Source organism: Pieris rapae, chromosome 24 (genome assembly GCF_905147795.1).
Source record: "Pieris rapae chromosome 24, ilPieRapa1.1, whole genome shotgun sequence".
NCBI lineage: Eukaryota > Metazoa > Arthropoda > Insecta > Lepidoptera > Pieridae > Pieris > Pieris rapae.
The window spans coordinates 2901217-2910323 of NC_059532.1; positions in this window are offsets into that span (position 1 = coordinate 2901217).

A 9107-nucleotide genomic window follows, 5' to 3' on the forward strand; every position below is an offset into this window, starting at 1 on the left:
ATTTGAATTTGAATTTTGAAAAGGCATCGCAAGAGACGATAGCAAGCGGCCGGATAGAATGTCGTTGATCCCTTGGAAGATGGGACGGGCTACTTGTGTGGACACGTTTGCCCCATCTCAACTCTTTCGAACAAACAAAAAATCTGGGGCGATTGCAGAGCAGATAATTATAATCGGCACAAATATAAGTCTTTTTTTTTTATAGAACCGGGGACAAACGGGCAGGAGGCTCACCTTTCCTCCAACTTTGATTTTGCTCCCTTTGGAGTAGAGACTCTTGAGCCCTGGGGTTCAAGTGCACCGTGGATAGTACTGGTGGTAGACCTGGCACTTTCCGGCTCAACGAATAAATATCGCAATACATCGAGGAAATGCTGGTGGAATTAAAGGTACACTGGCAGAGGGACCAAACTACTTTAATATATTTCGATTTTGTTTTTAATCATTTTTAAGTTTAAAAATAAATTTATTTATCATAAGAATTGCATACATAATTCACTTACTAGGAAACAATATAATTATAATATTTTTAATAATTTTATTTATTTATTTTATATATTTAAGTATTCCTACAGCTAATCACTTAACAATATCCAAACAATTACATTACACACAAAAGCCAAAACGGGATACACATATAAACAGAAACATAAAGCACAGTTATAAGATTGATAGATTGCTAGATTAAAATATATATTCAATATGAAGGAACAAACAAAGCCATTATTACTAAAAGATACCTGAGTTTTTTAAATATTTTTTAAGAATTTTTAGTCACACTAAATATATCGATTTGCTGTTAATTTATGTTGTAATCTGTAGGTATGCGATACATAACCGAGTTTCTATTACTTTATTATGTATTATTACTTTGTAGGTTAGGTTTAAGGAAATTGTAAATATGAAACAGTTATAACATTGATACCAATGTACCTACTTTATTATCTAGGTAATAAAAATGTTTATACTACTCGTTTGATAAATCAGATAAAGAATTAGTTTTGAATCTTACAAATAGTTTGAACTGGGGCAAATCAATCAAGTATTCAGATCATTTAAATAATGGTCAAATTTATAGAAAGTAAATTTAATAGAATCAACATGTTTAAGGTAAAAATAATTGACCGGAAAATTGAATCTCTTTATTTTGAATATGAGAATGACAAATTGTAGTTTCAGCAGTTATCAGATTCAGTGCGACATACTTTTCTTGCCCAGTACGAACGTCGCAGTAAATAAAAAATAAAATTGCGACTATAATTAAAGATCTAAGCTATCCCACCTCTTAAGTTGAACCAGACTGCTCACGGTGTGCCAATTTCATTTAAAATCGGTTAAGTAGTTTAGGAGTCCATCGCGAACTAACATCGTGACTGGAGATCTATATTTATATTAAGATAAACTAAGAATTAATTACTACTTTGCCAATGTTATTTATTATTTACGCACTAAATTTTTTAACTTCGTTAGAAACGTGCAGGAGAGTCAAGGTCCGGTTCTGGTAATGTGTGTGTCCATGGGCGGTATAAGAATCATGAGCCTTTAGCCCATTTGACCCCGGGTTATAAATTGTCCTTATTTCCAATTCGAGAAGCGTCACGTGCTAATGCAATATTTTAATAAAACCGGATCAGAAATGCTGGAATGGGATGAATTTCGATTCCCCATCTCCCTCTGCGGGGGTACACCCCTCTCCATGTCAGCGCCAGCCTGTTGAATGCGTAGCGTGGTCTTACATGACGCCATTTTGATGTAGCTTCAATATCAGCCGTTCTAATTATTTTAAGTCATAATCATTAGAACAGAATAAATATATTGGTATAATAATTTTTAATGTTTATATACTATTGTTTTAAATTTGTGTTATATACTATATGAAACCAGCTGCCCACTGACGTATTCCAGAGGTAATTTTCGACAAAGGGCCAAGAAACGAAATGCCGGCAACGCATCATGTATCAGTATATGATCACTCCATGTATTTGTATTCGTGTATCACTGTATAAGTAAATGTATACGTGGAATGATAATATAAATAAAGCTCTATTGAACTAATAAACGAATACATCAATCAATAGTAGTATAAAATTATCTTAATCTCCCTTACTCTCTCTCAATCTTTCTCACTTTAACTCTCTCCCACTTATAGCTCATGACAATGTGCGTGATGCGACCAGGTTTTTTTTAGTATTGTTTGTTATAATTTATTTAATCGTTGTTGGATGACGAAAGTGGTTAGTAAATTAATTACTATCTTTCAAAGGAACACTATTGAAAGATAGTAATTATCGTTTATTGTATTATAATAATGAAATATGCGCGCCATGTAAGTCCAGCACAATGAGACGTGCCTCGTATCATTCTGTCTTTGACTCCTTAACTTTGTATAGATTAAAATACAGATACTCAATAATAATTATTATGAATAAATTACTTAATATGATATGAATATATTTATTTCTAATACACTATACTAATATGTTATCACTGTACGATTGGAGAACTTTAGCCGGTGTTACCTTCGTACATAAATTGCTAAATAATCATATATGTACCGATATTAAAGTTGTAGTCCCATACTCATTCTCTAGGACTAAAATAACCAATATTTTCCAAGTTCCAATATTTTCAAGATATATTCGGTAGTGCCCACTACATATATATACATATACATATACATGTACATATACATATATATACATATACATATACATGTATATGTATATATATGTTCGGTTTTAGAGAAAAAATTGTTGGGTGCCTTTCTCGACCCTAATTCGCTGTTTTGCTGATGATTTTTTCTTCTGCTTTAAGTACCGAAAATTCTTGGTAATTTCATTTTATTTTATTGTGTGTTTGTCTTATCTTGCATATTTAAATGCTATTCTTTGCAAAACTTATGTTTACATAAATTCTCCTACCTATTGGTAAATAATCAATAGATTTCAAAAATAGATAGTATTTACAGTATTCTTAACGAATATAGAAATAATAATAATTATTATAAATTTATAAACAGAAATATTAATATGTAAAGTATTACCTCCAAAAAAAGCAAAGTGGAAGGAAGACCACAAAGCGGTGGGCTGACGATCATGCAGATTTCTAGAATGGATGGAGAAAGCAAAGATCGAAATCCAGAACATGGAAGTGATGGAAATAGAAATTACTAAAGTGTTTTATAGAAAAATTAACAACTTTTTGATATATATCTTTTATAGTATGTAATTAATGTGGCTTTATTATTACTGTGTTGACCTACTAATGGGTTCAGCGTGTATAACTGAGGTTGCATGTTCGATTTCCGTCTGTCCACCAATGGAATTCTATGTGCATTTTACATTTGCTCGAACGGAGAAGAAACCAACCTTAGACCCAAAAAGTCGACAGCGTGTGTCAGGCACAAGAGGCTGATCATCTGTTTGCCTATGATTGATATATCGTGAAACATATACAGAAATATAAACCCCTAAAAAGGTAGCGTTACTGATTTTTATTATTATCATAAACGTCAGGTCCGTCCTCACTGAGGAATGATGGTATGAACTAAATACCGTATCTACAGTTATACTCCCTCCCCCGTTCAGGTCAATAGCCACCCTCTGCGTATTCTATAAATATTCCCTTTGTTCCGATACGCTATGCCTTTATTATCATATTATCTATGACATTGCATAATGTGTTAATTACATATTATTTTTATTTAATAAGAGGCAAATGGACGAGGCTCATCTGATGTTAAGTGATATCGCCGCTCATGGACTCTCTCGATGCCATGATCCCTCGATCGCGAGTGCGATCCGGTCTTTTAAGAATTGGTACGCTCTCTTCTTGAAGGACCCTAAGTCGAATTGCTATATCATTTAACATACTATAGTAACTATAAAAAGCCTCTGGCATTGAGAGCGTTCATGGCGATATCCATAAAAGTGAAATGAATAGGTGATCTTCCTGCCCCCTTGCCCCGTTATAGAAAAAAACCTTGCGTTTATTAAGGGAGGAAGTCTATAGTTTTCAGAAACTTTCCCATTACGTTTCGCGTTGGAGCGTCGCGAACGTGATCCATTCAATATTTGACTAATTTAGTTCAAGTCAATACAACTTTATTCACAAACGAAGTGAATTTAACACGATTAAAAAAAACACAATATGGCACTCGGGTACTGCCGCGGTGAAGCCATTGCATTTTATGAATGCAGTTTTTATTTTATTTGATATTAATTCAAAATTCTACCACTCTACCAGACTAATAGGCCTATGTATGTCTGTCTCACTCTAACGCGTACCGGCTGCACCGGCCGTGCTTACGCCACATCACCGATGAGAACGATGTAAGAAGCAGTGTGCGTTCTGTCTCGCTCTAACACGTATTGGCCGCACCTATCGTCATCGTGTGTTAGGTCTATTTTCGTTACGGAATTTCCTGATTCGGTCGCCGTGCTCAAAGTCCGCGAAAATATCTATGCAATAGCTCAAAAATATGAGACATTTGTGATGTGACATCAAAAATTTAACAAATTATTTTACTTAACAAATTAATTATTATTCAGAAGAAAAATTTTGTATCGAATATGGAACGTATATAATACAAGCCAACAAAATAAATACCCCCTTCATAAACTAGACCATATATGGGCTACCACCGGCCCGCTGTTAAAGCATCAACGACTTTTGAACTTTGACCGCCTGTATGTATGTATGGACAGGTTTACATACAGACGGTATGTATGAGTGTCCATGGGCGGCGGTATCACTTAACATCAGGTGAGCCTCCTGCCCGGTTCTATAAAAAAAAAGACGGTTGTTGTAGTATGGACAGGTTTTTTTCCATACTAATATGTAAGGATCCAGAACATCGACTGTCAAAATTGAAGTAAGAACAATTTGAATGAATATGGGTTAGATTAAATAAAACAACTGTTTTTTTTTAATAATAAATTAATTTCTGGCTTAAGGATCGCGAAATCACTATACAACAAGTACAAAGTGAAATATAAAAAAAAAACTCCAATTAATCATCAATCGTCACGAGACATTCGATTCCTTTTCTAATCTATCTATATCCATCTCTTTTCCACTTGTTCTATGTCTATTTCTATCTTTATCTAGCACTTAAACCGACCCTTTGGGAATTAGAATAGCGAATGTATAGGAGTCGCGAACATTTTAATTTTAATACTGTTCATCACAGTAATGGTACTTTGTCGCGGAGTTAGGACTGTGTTGTCCTAGAGGCTGGAGTGGGTTCGGGAATCGGGGAAACTAGGGTCCAAAAGAAGGGATTCTGATCCCTACAAGTACTGGAGTCGATCTACCCTAGCTTTTAAGGAAGGCTTTGGGAAGGAAACTTGCTCATAAAGCTGGTCACCAACTCGCCTATTAGAAAAAAACAAATGAAAAAACTGATTCAACCAAACAGATCAGATACAGTTATCTGAATCAAATATTTTTTAAATAATCAAAATGCTTGTCGTTAACGTTGGTGTGGCTGAACTGTGCCTTGTATTCCCGAACTAAAGAGCCTTATAATAGTTTCAATACGCGGACAAACTATTGATAGATTAGTTTCAAAACAAGTTTAAAAAACTCAGTTTGTATCGCGCCGCCTGGACATACAATTACCAATATTTAAGCCTTCACTTGTTTAATATCCGATATGTGGTTAAAATGAGTATTAAGGGTAAAATCACCTGCATCATGACCATACCCTCACTTTTACACCATCACACAACACAGCCAATCCATATAAGGTATTACTTAGTCAAATGTATTGAATATTTTTTTTTGGTTTCTCCCTTTTGTAAATGACACATTATATATTTTATCTTAGACTATATTTTTAGTGTTAGCTGTACAAAATAAATAAATAATTTAATTAATTAATACACTAAACGACTCCATACCACTCTAAGTCCATTCGTCTCTGTCCTACAACAATCTGCACTTGCCTCTAATCCGTGACGTCACGGCTCCCACTTTTAAATTGCAATACGAAAAATCCAACTAAAACGCCTATTTTACAAACTCTTTTGAAAAAAAAAGAGGCACCTAAGGAAATTCGAAAAAAAAACGATCTTAGGGCGATTTTAGTTAACTCACACTCACATAGCTGGTGTGGGACTCCAAAAAGGAGCCTTGGATTCGTAGCGCCCTTGATTTGAGAACTGGCAGTAAATGTAAAATTAGATTCATTTAATATTTTTTTTGACGTTCATAAGTGTACATTGTGTTACCTATATGAATAAATTAATTTTGACTTGACTTGGAGACCAGTAGAAAACTAAATATATGTAAGGTTAAAATAACTTTATTTCTCGTATGAATTATGTACAAAAATTCGCTTACTGAGAGAACATTATAAACTAAGACTAATAATTATTATTAGAAGACATAGATGTAGGTACTTATATAAAATTTACAAAACAAAAATATAGGTATAATAAACTCGACGAAATATGTAAAATCTTTAATCCCTGTGGCACCAGTTAATGCAGCAGTTAATGTTGGCAATGCTGTATTACGATACTGGGCGACAGCTTAAATCTTTAATTAACGTTTCAAGATCTCTACTTATGTGTTGAGTTATGTAGTAGTAGTACATAGCAGTATACAAAGCTACAGGTGTGTCAAAGAGCGATGGAACGATGTATGATAGGGAAAACAAGAAGAGACAATTAAAGAATACAGTATTAAGGAAAATAACTAAGGTAACAGATGTTACAATAACGATCAAGAAGCTAAAGTGGAAATGGGTGGGACACATCGCAAGAGGTACAGAAAAGTGGAGCAAAAAACTGCTTAACTGGTGCCCAAGGTACAGCAAGCGCAAAAGAGGGAGACAACTGAGAAGGTGGATTGACCACATTAAAGAAACGGCAGGTGGTACATGGCAGAGAGTGGCACAGTGTAGAGAGGAATGGCGGGATTTGGAGGAGGCCTTTGCCAAAAAAGGGCACACAGATGCACCAGAATTAGATTAATATGAAAATTTGTTTAAATGTATATAAAATATGTAATGTATCTGAATAAAGGCTATTATTATTATTATTATTATTATTATTATTAGTACATAACTTAACTCATAAGTAGAGATCTTGGGCCGTAGTTAGCTGCAGGTAGTTTGATATCGTTCATTCATCATTCATTCATTCATTCATTCATCAATTTTCTATCCTTCCTCGAATACGAAAGCAGAATAGAAAATACCCATAGAACCTTATCGTGCGTGTTTTATTTTTGTCATTAAAACAAGAAGTATTTCCATACCAAGTTCTTTCTTCTTGAGCCTCGTGCAACTGAAACATTTAAAAATCTACAGTATGTGTGAGAATTACAAGTAGAAGACTACTTAGAAATGTATTATGTATACATATATCTAAATACTATAAAATATAATAATTATATACAAAAAATTAATGAAAAATTTCTTCTCATTAACGGTATTACGGCTCTGCGGTATTCGTAGACGTGCTACGATGCCTACGTGCGTCTACGGATGGCTACGATGTTGGACATATTATCTAAAATCAGTTTGAAACACTCTGTCTCTTTTTAATACAGCGTAAATTTAATTTGAGAGAAAGAGACAAAACACTTTAGAGTGAAATTCAGATTTTTGCCATTTTTAATAACATTTAATTCAGCTTAAAATCAACATTGCATCTTTAAAAGCAATCTGTAAAAGATATTTCGAGAAAACCGTAAATATGATATATCCACTAAAAATCCTAATAAAATAAAGATAAGTAAATCCGTATTCTATACTTGTATGGGTCATAAATGCGAAAGGAATGTACTTAGAGACGTAGAGCGAGACGCATATATAGTTTTCAAAGTTTAAGAAAGAGAGGGGAATAGAAATTAAGGACCTCTTATGGCGATACGCTGGAAGCGGAGAAGGTTCTACGTGACATTTTAATTTAATTTAATATAATATATAAAAATAAAAGACAGCATTATTACTGAAATTAGTACTAAATAGCATCAGTTTATGTTTCCACGGGAATCAAACTGCAGTTTACGCAACTAGAAACACAATGGAGGCTAAATCATTCAAGAGACCAATACCTTTCTGTGTCTACGATTATTGTCTATTGTGCTGTTATAGAATTTATATTTATCAATAAAAAATATTTTGTACTATAATGACACGGTAATGATAGCAATAAATTATATTACGTTTACAATATATTCAGGAAATCATTCTCTTTTAGAATCCTTGAATTTGGAATAAATAAAACGGAAACGGAAAATCAACTCCCTCTGTTAACGAATACATAATTCTGATTTCAAAAATGTTAATATATATATTCCAAATTTGAAATTCAATTAATGTGCCGCTTATAAATTTGGATGGTAGAATACGTATGTTAATAGTTAATTATAATTAAAATAAATCAAATAGTTATTAATAACTTGAACGTAACTATACCTATAAGAGGGGTTTTTAGTTTATCGTCTAACAAATAAGCTACGTTTTCCAACACGGGACATGATACTATTCGTAGTACTAATCCCATTTTGCACAGATTTATGAGAAATATTTTTTCAGCAATGCTTTTAAGTTTTAAATTTACAGTTAAAAAACAGATTTAGCATGCTTTAATACTTTTATTGGGTTATATGGGCTGAAATTATTGTATTTTTCAATTTAGGATAAATTTTAGAAGTTGAAAAGGTATTAAATAACTATGCCTAAAGACAGTCTTCATTCCAATTTTGAATTTAGAATTAACATACCAGTTAAAGTAATAATTGCAAACTTTTGACAAGCTCTTTCGAATTTCAAATTAAGAATTGAATATTACATATGCTTGCCGTCAATTTTAAATTCAATTTTCAAATTTCGAACAAAGAAACCACAATACGTCACGGCTCATCGCCGAAAATTCATCATGACATTATCCATCAGCCCCCACGCGTCACTTACTGAAAACTTATCGAAAACCTGTAGCTCTACATTCCTATGCGAATTAAAATACACCTAAAGCCAATACAATAAGATCTACATTCGTATAACTTCAAATTATATGAGGATATATCTCGTGTATTATTGGAATTTCGACCTTCCGCCGTTGAAATAAAGTCGTTTTCTTTTTGCTGGCGTT